General features: G+C 36.0%; 1 pseudogene; it reads left to right on the top strand.

Annotated features, from left to right (window-relative positions):
• Positions 1-4,974: 4,974 nt before the first annotated feature.
• On the top strand, positions 4,975-9,069 carry LOC125823559 (putative disease resistance RPP13-like protein 1; annotated as a pseudogene).
• Positions 9,070-10,746: the final 1,677 nt, after the last annotated feature.

Below are 10,746 nucleotides of genomic sequence, written 5' to 3'. Positions count from 1 at the left end.
ACATGAATGGTACATGAATATATCTATTAATGATACTCTTAACAAGGTGTGAGATAGCACGATTTTCCCCAAAAGACCTCGCACCATTAAGAAATCCGACACCTTATATGTAGCTTCCCAATTATTGATAGGGATACCAGTAATGATTAAGAGAAATGATGCTCTGATATATGTAATTTTAATTCTTTCTTTTTTCATTATTTGTTTATTTTTATTAACTTCTCCTTGCTGTTAGTTAATTCTTTCCCTTTGCTAAATTATTAAGCAGCGCAAAGCGTCTATTGCCACTGTGAAGCCGAGGAATATTCTTGGATCGGGATGAGTTTAATTTTAGATGACAACAAATAGGTGAGAAAAAGAAAGCTGGTATGAAATTGAAATAATCCGCTTTGGAAAGTTGATAGCTCAATGTGATATTAATGAACTAGTAATCTTTACCGAGCACACATATGTCAGCAGGATGTTTATTGTCTTGGATCTTCATCTCAATTCCAATTCATGAATTCTTGTTATATATATATCACTCTTCATCTTACTTAGAATATTAACACTATTTCACCGTTTCTCTTTTCTTAATGTAATATTAATGAGCTAGTAATCTTTTAAGACTATTGTTTCTTGTATTTTAACCTATGTTCTCCCTCAAATATCGCAGACTGGGAAAATTTTTGCCATCATGAAAAGTTGTTCGGCTTTGTTCCCCATTTCTTGTGTCTTCCACAGGGATAAGGGGTCCAAAGGAATGCAGATTCATTTTTCAGTCAGGTAGCCAAAATCTTGAAAAGAGTTGCATCAAGCTTGAAATTTAGAGAAATTCGAAAAGACTTCCAATATCTGCTTCCACATTTAAGCCTTGTTCTATCGCATTAGTTTTAAGTTTATACGACTACATTTGATAGCATATACTGAACTTTATTAATATTTGGATATTCAGAGATTTGGACTGAAGATATAAACAGTAAGCTGATAAATTTGGAGATTGTGAAGTTTTCTGTAATTGATTTCCATTACTCAACCTCGAGTGGGACCTCAGAACTAAGTGAAAGGCAAGGAACTGTATCCTACTCGGAGTGAATTCAAGGTTAGGTAACAAAAAATGATTTACACATGTTTCAGTTACCAAGATTTTATATTGTAGGTAGTAGTTGTAGTTGACTTTGTTAGAATTAACAGCATAACTAAGAAAGAGTCATCTCTTACTAATTCTTATATGACATTGTCTTAACGTGTTTGTTCAATCTTTTCTATGTCGTTCGATCCTTGGAACTTGAAATCAGCATTGATTTGCATCAGAAATTTATTTGAGGTTAGGAGACAAAACAGCACGTCAAATTCCAACCATCATTTGTTAAAAGGACTAGTCATTTTCTATTTTCTGTGAAATTATCCAGTGCTATCAACTATCAGAACTGATATTTGTGAAAATTTAATATATGTTTGATTTTTTATATCTGAGGCTGACACAAGCTCTGTGTATTGTACAGTTCAAATTTGATTTCCTCCAAGTAGTTGCTTGCCGAGTAGTTGCTTGCAGTAGAAGGATTAGTCAGCCTATAGATTTGATGCTACTAGTTTAATGTTTGGCTGTATTAACATTCAATTGTTTTACCAAGTTCGCCAGCTTTAATAGTTTTCACTTTATTGGACTACTTCCAGGTTTTCTTCCAACATATCACAATAAGTTGCGGAAGGAGGAAGTGGTTTAGAGTAATGCACATGCTAACTTTTGAATAGGCAAATATCAGCTCAACTGTGATCAATCAGCAGAATGTAGGTGCAGAAAGGTACTTTCTCTTTTCGCTGGAATTTGACACTACTACTTTCTTTTATCCGACTGAGAAGGAAATATTGAGTAAACTTTTGTACAAGGAGTTTCTCCTATAGCACTTGAAGATCATTTCTATTTTCTTCTCTTCTGTCAGCAGCTCAACAAAGTACAAGGTTCGATTGATCAGTTTCTCTGCCAAGATACGATGTCATTTCCTCATCGAGATTAGCTGAAGTTTGCCACCAGAACCAATGCCAGAATTCCTTCCATCTCTCGAAAGAATGGTAGGCATTTCATTCTCAGTAAAAAAAAAAGGATATTTTTGTGTATGAAACTCTGATGGTTGTTGTTCACTGCTACAGCTGCACTTCAAAATTGAGAAACTTTAATTGCTCAAATGCCCCTTTTTATCATTTTGTGTTTGAGTAATTTTAACTGTTGAGATCTTTATCAGGTAATCATGTGGATCGTGAGAGTTCCTTCCATCTGTATGTCTAAAATGTGCTTGTCAGACTCAAAGAATGACTGCTTAAAACGTTTGGCTTGAAATGCTGAACCTGCATTTAGACCAGCAGTGCTACAAGTCAAGTTGGTATGTCCAAATGGTGTCGTCCACGAGTTTGGTATTACTTCCATCCTCAACATTGCTCTGTTGTGCGCGAGTTTGTATCATCAGATGGAATTTTATTTTGTATATATATATAGTAAGTGATGCTATTTCAAGTTATGTATATGATCTTAGTTGAGTTGAAGCAGCAAATATTGCTATGTTGTCCTTGAGAATGTTCAGGATTGAGATTACAACTGAAGTTAGTTTAGTATAATTACGAAAGACAAAGTTGGACCTCTTTATAGTGACGGACATCTTTTTGGCTGCTATAATGAATGATTGCTATTGTTACACACCTTAATAATATTTGACGTTTAGATCTTATTTGGTGGTTATTGATAAAAGAAATATGCAAGAAGTCATTTCCTCTTGACTTTTTATGTTATAGAAGAAAACAACATACTTAACAGGGAAAAGACAAAATCCGTCTGAACTTGTCCCGAAAAAGCGAATATATTGTGGCAACTTATGATACTTAATAACACAAGTACTATTTAAAAGTGAATTTATTTTGCTAGAGCAAAAGAGGTGCCTTTCTGCTTGGGCTATCTTTTCATAGTATTTGATTTCATCAAATAAAGAGAATTATAAAAGGAACACTTTTAAAATACATTAATTTCAAAAAAAAAAAACCAACTCAAAGAAAACAATTAGTAGGTAGTTTCTGGTCATTTTAAAAAGCTAATGCCAGTTGATTGTAGAGACCAATAGTATGAAGGTCGTTGAATTAAATTAATAGGAGATTTGTGTAATCTTTGAGTTAAATCAAATGACTTTTTAAAAAATAAATTTAAGTGTTGAAAACAAGACAATGTAGTGGTTAGATTTCAACTTCAAAAAAGGCATCTTGTATGAAAAATTATTTAAAACAATTTGTTATAACCACTACTTATAATATACTCATTTGCCATTATATAATGGTGGTGTCCACCAATAATTTATTATTATTGTATGGAATTTGATAATCAAGCCAAAAGTTACAAGTTTGATTCAATTAAAATGTAACAAGTTGTGTTATTTTTAGTTTTTTAATATATATGCTGTGGAAAATAATAGAGAAAAGTCATTCTCCAAAATAGGTATAACAATTGCAAATTAATTAGTGGACAGTCAGTATATTGTTTGCATATTGCTCAAGCATTCAACAGGTAAATTAAATCTCTTACTAGTAGAAATATTAAACCATTCTTTGATTCTTTGTTTTGTTTTTTGCAGATTTCAGAAATGAAGATTGGCTTAGCAGTTGGTGGTGCATTTCTCTCTTCAGCTTTGAATGTTCTCTTTGATAGGCTTGCTCCTAACGGTGATCTGCTCAACTCCTTCCATCTCTTAAGGAACTGCATCTGTCTCATTGTCCAGAAATAGAGTCCTTTCCTCAAGGAGGATTGCCCTTCAATCTTTGAAGAAAAAATTAAATGAAAACTAATTTTTCTATCCTAGGCTTGTAATGGAGAAGATGGAGGGAAGAAGAAGACGAGTACACAGTGAAAATGAGAACAAAAATATATGGAAGAACAAAAAAAAAAATGAAAACTAAAAACTAAAAATGACATGGAAAAAGAAAAAAGAAATGAAATTTTTTCACCCTATGACGTGTTGTCAACGTGTCACTGAGGTGGTGCTGATGTGGCGCGCGTGTATATCACCTCCCAATCATGAAATTGGTATTGTATATATAAGGTGTTATTTAATTCACCTGAAAGTTCTTTAAGGGGGTGTTTAAACACCAGTAAAGTTACAATGCTAAAGTGAGTTTTGTGGATAAGTTTGAGGGGATTTGATGTATTTCCCTATATATAATGCTAATTTATGAGGAAAAACGGATGGTGATGTTTGAAGATGCATTGAGGTGAATCTTAAGTATCCTATCTTGATTTAACAAATACTTAACTGATGCTATTGATGTTGACATGGTAATATTGAGGGCTGGTTTCCATTCAGGCAACTCAGCTAATTAGCATATTCCACCAAAAGAGTTTCAGTTGTGGACTGTGTAATCAGTGAAAAGTCCAATGTTTGTAGCACAAGACTTGTCAAGTTTGCCATTACTGCTTCTGCTGATGTTTCTTGCTCGGGTCAACCCCGACATAGCACAAGACTTGTCAAGTTTGCCATTAAGGTTGTGAATATTATCATAAATATTGTTAAAATTATTAATATACATGAATGTATAAAAGATAGTTTAAGGGAGGTATGTTTGTTATTTTACATATTTTATCCCATGATAAGTTATGTTGGATTACTATTCCACCCCAGGAGGGATAACTTATCCCAAGACTAATTGTTAATCTTGCGATAATTTATCCCAGCCTTTGCAACCAAACAACGAATTAAAGGGCACTAAAAAATTATTCCAGAATTAATTCCTTTTATCCATCACACCAAACGACCCCTTATTCTTAAAAATTATGTCATGCATATTATTTGACTATGACAAACTAATAAATCAGCAGAACTAATTCTTTCATAACTTATCTCAGCATAACTTATCACATGATAATTAATCTTAACATAACTTGTCCTCAATTAATCCAAAAGTCATACTTCTGGAAAAGAGAAAAAACCACTAGCAAGAGAGAGAAAGAGAGAGAAATCAGTGATCATTCATATTTGCAAATTACTCTTAATCATTCAACAGGTAAAATAAAGCTCTTAGTAAAGAAACAGTAATCTTCTTCAAATTCTTATAATCATTTTGTGGTTTCCTATTTTGATTTGCAGATTTCAGAAATGGAGATTGGCTTAGCAGTTGGTTGTGCATTTCTCTCTTCAGCTTTGAATGTTCTCTTTGACAGGCTTGCTCCTAACGGTGATCTGCTGAAGATGTTTAAGAGGGACAAGTGTGATGTTCGGCTCTTAAAGAAGCTGAAAATGACTTTGCGTAGTCTTCAGATTGTGCTAAGTGATGCAGAGAATAAGCAGGCATCAAATCCATCAGTGAGAGACTGGCTTAATGAGCTTCGAGATGCTGTGGACTCTGCTGAAAACTTAATAGAAGAAGTTAATTATGAAGTGTTGAGGCTTAAGGTGGAAGGTCAGCATCAAAATCTTGGAGAAACAAGCAATCAAAAGGTAAGTGACTGCAACCTGTGCTTGAGTGATGATTTTTTTCTTAACATAAAGGAGAAACTGGAAGACACCATTGAAACATTGGAGGAGTTGGAAAAGCAAATTGGCCGCCTTGATCTAACAAAATACCTTGATTCGGGTAAACAAGAAACAAGGGAATCTTCAACCTCTGTTGTTGATGAATCTGATATCTTAGGTAGGCAGAAAGAAATAGAGGAATTGATTGACCGTTTGTTGTCTGAGGATGGAAATGGAAAATATCCGACTGTAGTTCCTGTTGTTGGAATGGGGGGTGTGGGCAAGACAACACTTGCTAAAGCTGTTTACAATGATGAGAAAGTAAAAAACCATTTTGGTTTCAAAGCTTGGATCTGTGTGTCTGAACCATATGATATTCTCAGAATAACAAAGGAGTTACTTCAAGAATTTGGCTTAATGGTTGATAACAATCTGAATCAACTTCAAGTCAAATTGAAGGAAGGCTTAAAGGGAAAAAAGTTTCTTATTGTCCTAGATGATGTGTGGAATGAAAACTATAAAGAGTGGGATGACTTGAGAAATCTTTTTGTACAAGGAGATGTAGGAAGTAAGATCATTGTGACGACACGTAAGGAGAGTGTGTTGCCTTGATGATGGGTTGTGGAGCAATCAATGTGGGGACTCTGTCTAGTGAAGTTTCTTGGGATCTATTCAAGCGACATTCATTTGAAAATAGGGATCCTGAGGAACATCCAGAACTTGAAGAGATTGGAATACAAATTGCACACAAGTGCAAAGGTTTGCCTTTAGCTCTAAAGGCACTTGCTGGTATTTTACGCTCCAAATCAGAGGTGGATGAGTGGAGAGACATTTTAAGAAGTGAAATATGGGAGCTGCAAAGTTGTTCGAATGGAATCTTACCAGCGTTGATGTTGAGCTACAATGATCTTCGTCCACATTTGAAGCAATGTTTTGCTTTTTGTGCAATATATCCAAAAGATCATCTATTTAGCAAAGAACAAGTTATTCACCTGTGGATTGCTAATGGTCTTGTACAGCAGTTGCATTCAGCTAACCAATACTTTCTCGAGTTGAGATCGAGATCATTGTTTGAAAAGGTCCGAGAGTCTTCTGAATGGAATCCGGGGGAATTCTTAATGCATGACCTTATCAATGATTTGGCCCAAATTGCATCTTCAAATCTGTGTAACAGGTTGGAAGAGAACCAAGGATCTCATATGTTGGAACAAACTCGACACTTGTCATATTCAATGGGTGATGGTGATTTTGGTAAACTGAAAACCCTCAACAATTCGGAGCAATTGAGGACATTGCTTCCCATCAATATCCAGCTGCGTTGGTGCCATCTTAGCAAGAGGGTGCTGCATGACATATTGCCAAGACTAACATCTTTGAGGGCACTATCATTGTCTCATTATAAGAATGAGGAGTTTCCAAATGACTTGTTTATTAAATTAAAGCACCTAAGGTTTTTGGACTTTTCTTGGACAAATATAAAAAAGTTGCCAGATTCAATTTGTGTACTGTACAACTTAGAGACACTTCTCTTGTCATATTGTAGTTATCTTAAGGAGCTACCTCTGCATATGGAAAAATTGATCAACTTGCGTCACCTTGACATTAGCGAAGCTTATTTGACGACACCCCTACATCTAAGCAAGTTGAAAAGTCTCGATGTGCTAGTGGGAGCCAAGTTTCTTCTAAGTGGTCGTAGTGGTTCAAGAATGGAAGATTTGGGTAAACTGCATAACTTGTATGGATCTCTATCAATTCTAGGGTTGCAACATGTGGTAGATAGAAGGGAATCTCTGAAGGCAAACATGAGGGAAAAGAAACATGTTGAAAGGTTATCTTTGGAGTGGAGCGGAAGTAATGCTGACAATTCACAAACAGAAAGAGACATACTTGATGAGCTACAACCAAATACAAACATAGAAGAACTCCGAATCACTGGCTATAGAGGAACAAAATTTCCAAATTGGCTAGGTGATCCTTCATTTCATAAGCTAATAGACTTGTCTCTTAGCAACGGCAACGACTGTGATTCCTTGCCAGCGCTAGGACAGCTTCCTTGTTTAAAATTCCTTACCATTATAGGGATGCATCAAGTAACAGAGGTGACTGAAGAGTTCTATGGTAGTTCATCCTCCACAAAGCCATTTAATTCTCTTGAGCAGCTTGAATTCGCAGAGATGCTGGCGTGGAAGCAGTGGGGTGTACTGGGGAAGGGAGAGTTCCCTGTACTTGAGGAACTTTCGATTGATGGTTGCCCAAAGTTGATTGGGAAGTTGCCTGAAAATCTTTCTTCTCTGAGAAGATTGAGGATATCAAAATGCCCTGAACTCAGTTTGGAGACACCTATCCAACTTTCAAATTTAAAAGAGTTTGAAGTTACTAATTCTCCTAAGGTTGGAGTTGTTTTTGATGATGCTCAATTGTTTACGTCTCAACTTGAGGGAATGAAAACAGATTGTTAAATTAGATATTACTGATTGTAAGTCTCTTACCTCCTTACCTATTAGCATTCTGCCGAGTACCTTGAAGAGAATAAGAATCTCTGGTTGTAGGGAACTGAAATTGGAGGCGCCGATCAATGCTATTTGTCTGAAGGAATTGTCTCTAGTAGGATGTGATTCACCTGAGTTTCTCCCAAGAGCACTCTCTTTGAGTGTAAGAAGTTGCAACAACATTACTAGGCTTTTGATTCCTACTGCCACTGAAACAGTCAGTATTAGAGATTGTGATAATCTTGAAATACTTTCAGTGGCATGTGGGACTCAGATGACATCATTGCATATTTACAACTGCAAGAAGCTGAAGTCGCTACCAGAACATATGCAACAACTCCTTCCATCTCTTAAGGAACTGAAACTGGTTAATTGTTCACAAATAGAGTCCTTTCCTGAAGGAGGATTGCCCTTCAATTTACAACAACTTTGGATCTCCTGTTGTAAGAAATTGGTGAATGGCCGAAAAGAGTGGTATTTACAGAGACTCCCCTGTCTCAGAGATTTAACTATTCACCATGATGGTAGCGACGAAGTGGTTCTTGCTGATGAAAAATGGGAGTTGCCTTGCTCTATTCGAAGGCTTAGCATATGGAATCTGAAAACATTAAGCAGCCAACTTCTCAAAAGCCTCACACTCTCTTGAGTACCTATTTGCTAATAATTTACCTCAAATGCAGTCATTGCTGGAAGAAGGGCTTCCTTCCTCTCTTTCTGAGCTAAAATTATTTAGCAATCATGATCTTCATTCACTACCGACCGAAGGTCTTCAGCGTCTCACGTGGCTTCAACATCTAGAGATTCGGGATTGCCATAGTCTCCAATCTCTTCCCGAATCAGGGATGCTCTCTTCCCTCTCTAAGTTGACCATCCAACATTGCTCTAATCTCCAATCTCTTCCCGAATCGGGGTTGCCCTCCTCCCTCTCTGAGCTGCGCATTTGGAATTGCTCTAATGTCCAATCTCTTCCCGAATCGGGGATGCCCCCTTCTATCTCTAATCTATATATTTCCAAATGCCCATTGCTCAAACCACTCTTAGAATTTAACAAGGGGGATTACTGGCCAAAAATTGCTCATATTCCCACCATATATATTGATTTGGAATCCCAGTAGTGATTAAAAAAAAATGGTGCTCTGATAAATTGTAAGTTAAAATTCTTTATTTTTTCATTTATTTTTCTGATTACTTCCCTTTTCTTGCTTGTTAATTTTTTTCCTTTGTTAAATCCTTGAGCAGCACAAAGCGTCTATTGCCACTGTGAAGCTGATGAATTTAATTTTAGATGACAGCAAAAAAGGTGATAAACCGAAAGCTGGTATATGTAGGAATTGAAATTATTTGCTTCGGAAAGTTGATAGCACTTCATGTATTCTTGTTCTTTCCGTTTTTCAGTGAGTTAGTTGATCAAAGGACTAAGGAGAATGGAGGTTTAGAGTAATGCACATGGTCACTCATAAATGCATAGCTCTAATAGAATTCAGAGGTATACAAGACACAAAGTTTGTTTCCTATCTCCGTTTTCCTGTTTACATTCCTTTTCCTTGTTTGTTATTTCTTCTTGTTTTTCTTAGTAGTGTTGAACAGTGTGTATCATCTATTGCCACTGTGTGGAGCGAAGCATTTTCATTCTAATTTTAGATGACTATAAGGTGATACATTGCAACTAATGTAATCTTTAAACTTGCTCTGAGTCTTCTTTTCCTATCTCCTTTTTTTTTTATATTAGCTTGGCTTGTTATAGCTGAGGCTGACACAAGTTCTTTGTATTGTACAGTTCAACCTTGATTAACATTCAATTGCTCTACCAAGTTCACAGGCTTAAAAATGTTCACTTGAAATGGACTACATCCAGGTTTTCTTCTAACTTCATCAAAGAACGTATTGCTTCTTCTTCCCGTGGGTTGAGGAAGGAGGAGATGATTTAGAGTTTAGAGTAATGAACATGTTTAACTCTTGATTTTTGATATTTCTACTGAGAGAGTTCAAACGCACACGAGACAGAAAGCTTGTCTTCCCATAACTTAACATCTAAAAGCAGGGGCGGAGCCACCTTCGGCAGAAAATTATATTATTTATACATGGTTAAAATAATTTTATATGTATATATAGTAGATGTTGAACCCCCTTCGGCTACTTCATGTGTCTATTTCTACAAATTTTGAACCCCCTTATTGAAAATTCTGGCTCTGCCTCTGTCTAAAAGCCTAAACATAATCTTAACTTTATTATCTGATCTCAACTTAACCATCTTTTTTCTTTCTTTCGTCAGTTGTGCCAAAATTCTCTACTGAATAGACAAATATCAGCTCATATGTGATCTGTCAGCAGAGTGTAGGTGAAGAAAGGTACTTTATCTTTTCTCTCGAATTTCACTTTTTCTTTCATCAGTCTGAGAAGGAAATATTGATCAAGGAGTTTTTCGCGTATGAAACTCTGATGTTTTTTCACTGCTCCAGCTGCACTTCAAAATTGAGAAACTGTAATTGCTCAAATCCCCATTGTATCATTTTGTTTCTTCAACAGGTAAACATGTTTACCGCGAGATTTCCTTCCAGCAGTATGTCTAAAATGTGCTTCTCTGGCTCAAAGAATGACTTACGCTTGAAATGCTTAACCTGCATTTAGATCAGCAGTGTTACAAGGTCAAGTTGATATGTCCAGATGGTGTCGTGCTCGATTTTGGTAATACTTCCATCCACGATATTGCTCTGTTGTGCGCGAGTTTGAAGCATCAGATGGAATTTTATTTTGTATGTATGATGTTATTTCAAGTTATGCATAAGATCTTA

The sequence above is a fragment of the Solanum verrucosum genome, unplaced genomic scaffold (assembly GCF_900185275.1).
Source record: "Solanum verrucosum unplaced genomic scaffold, falcon-dt-bn FXZP01000776.1, whole genome shotgun sequence".
NCBI classification, from domain to species: domain Eukaryota; kingdom Viridiplantae; phylum Streptophyta; class Magnoliopsida; order Solanales; family Solanaceae; genus Solanum; species Solanum verrucosum.
The sequence above is the reverse complement of the archived record's forward strand: the minus strand, read 5'-3'. Positions and strand labels throughout refer to the sequence as shown.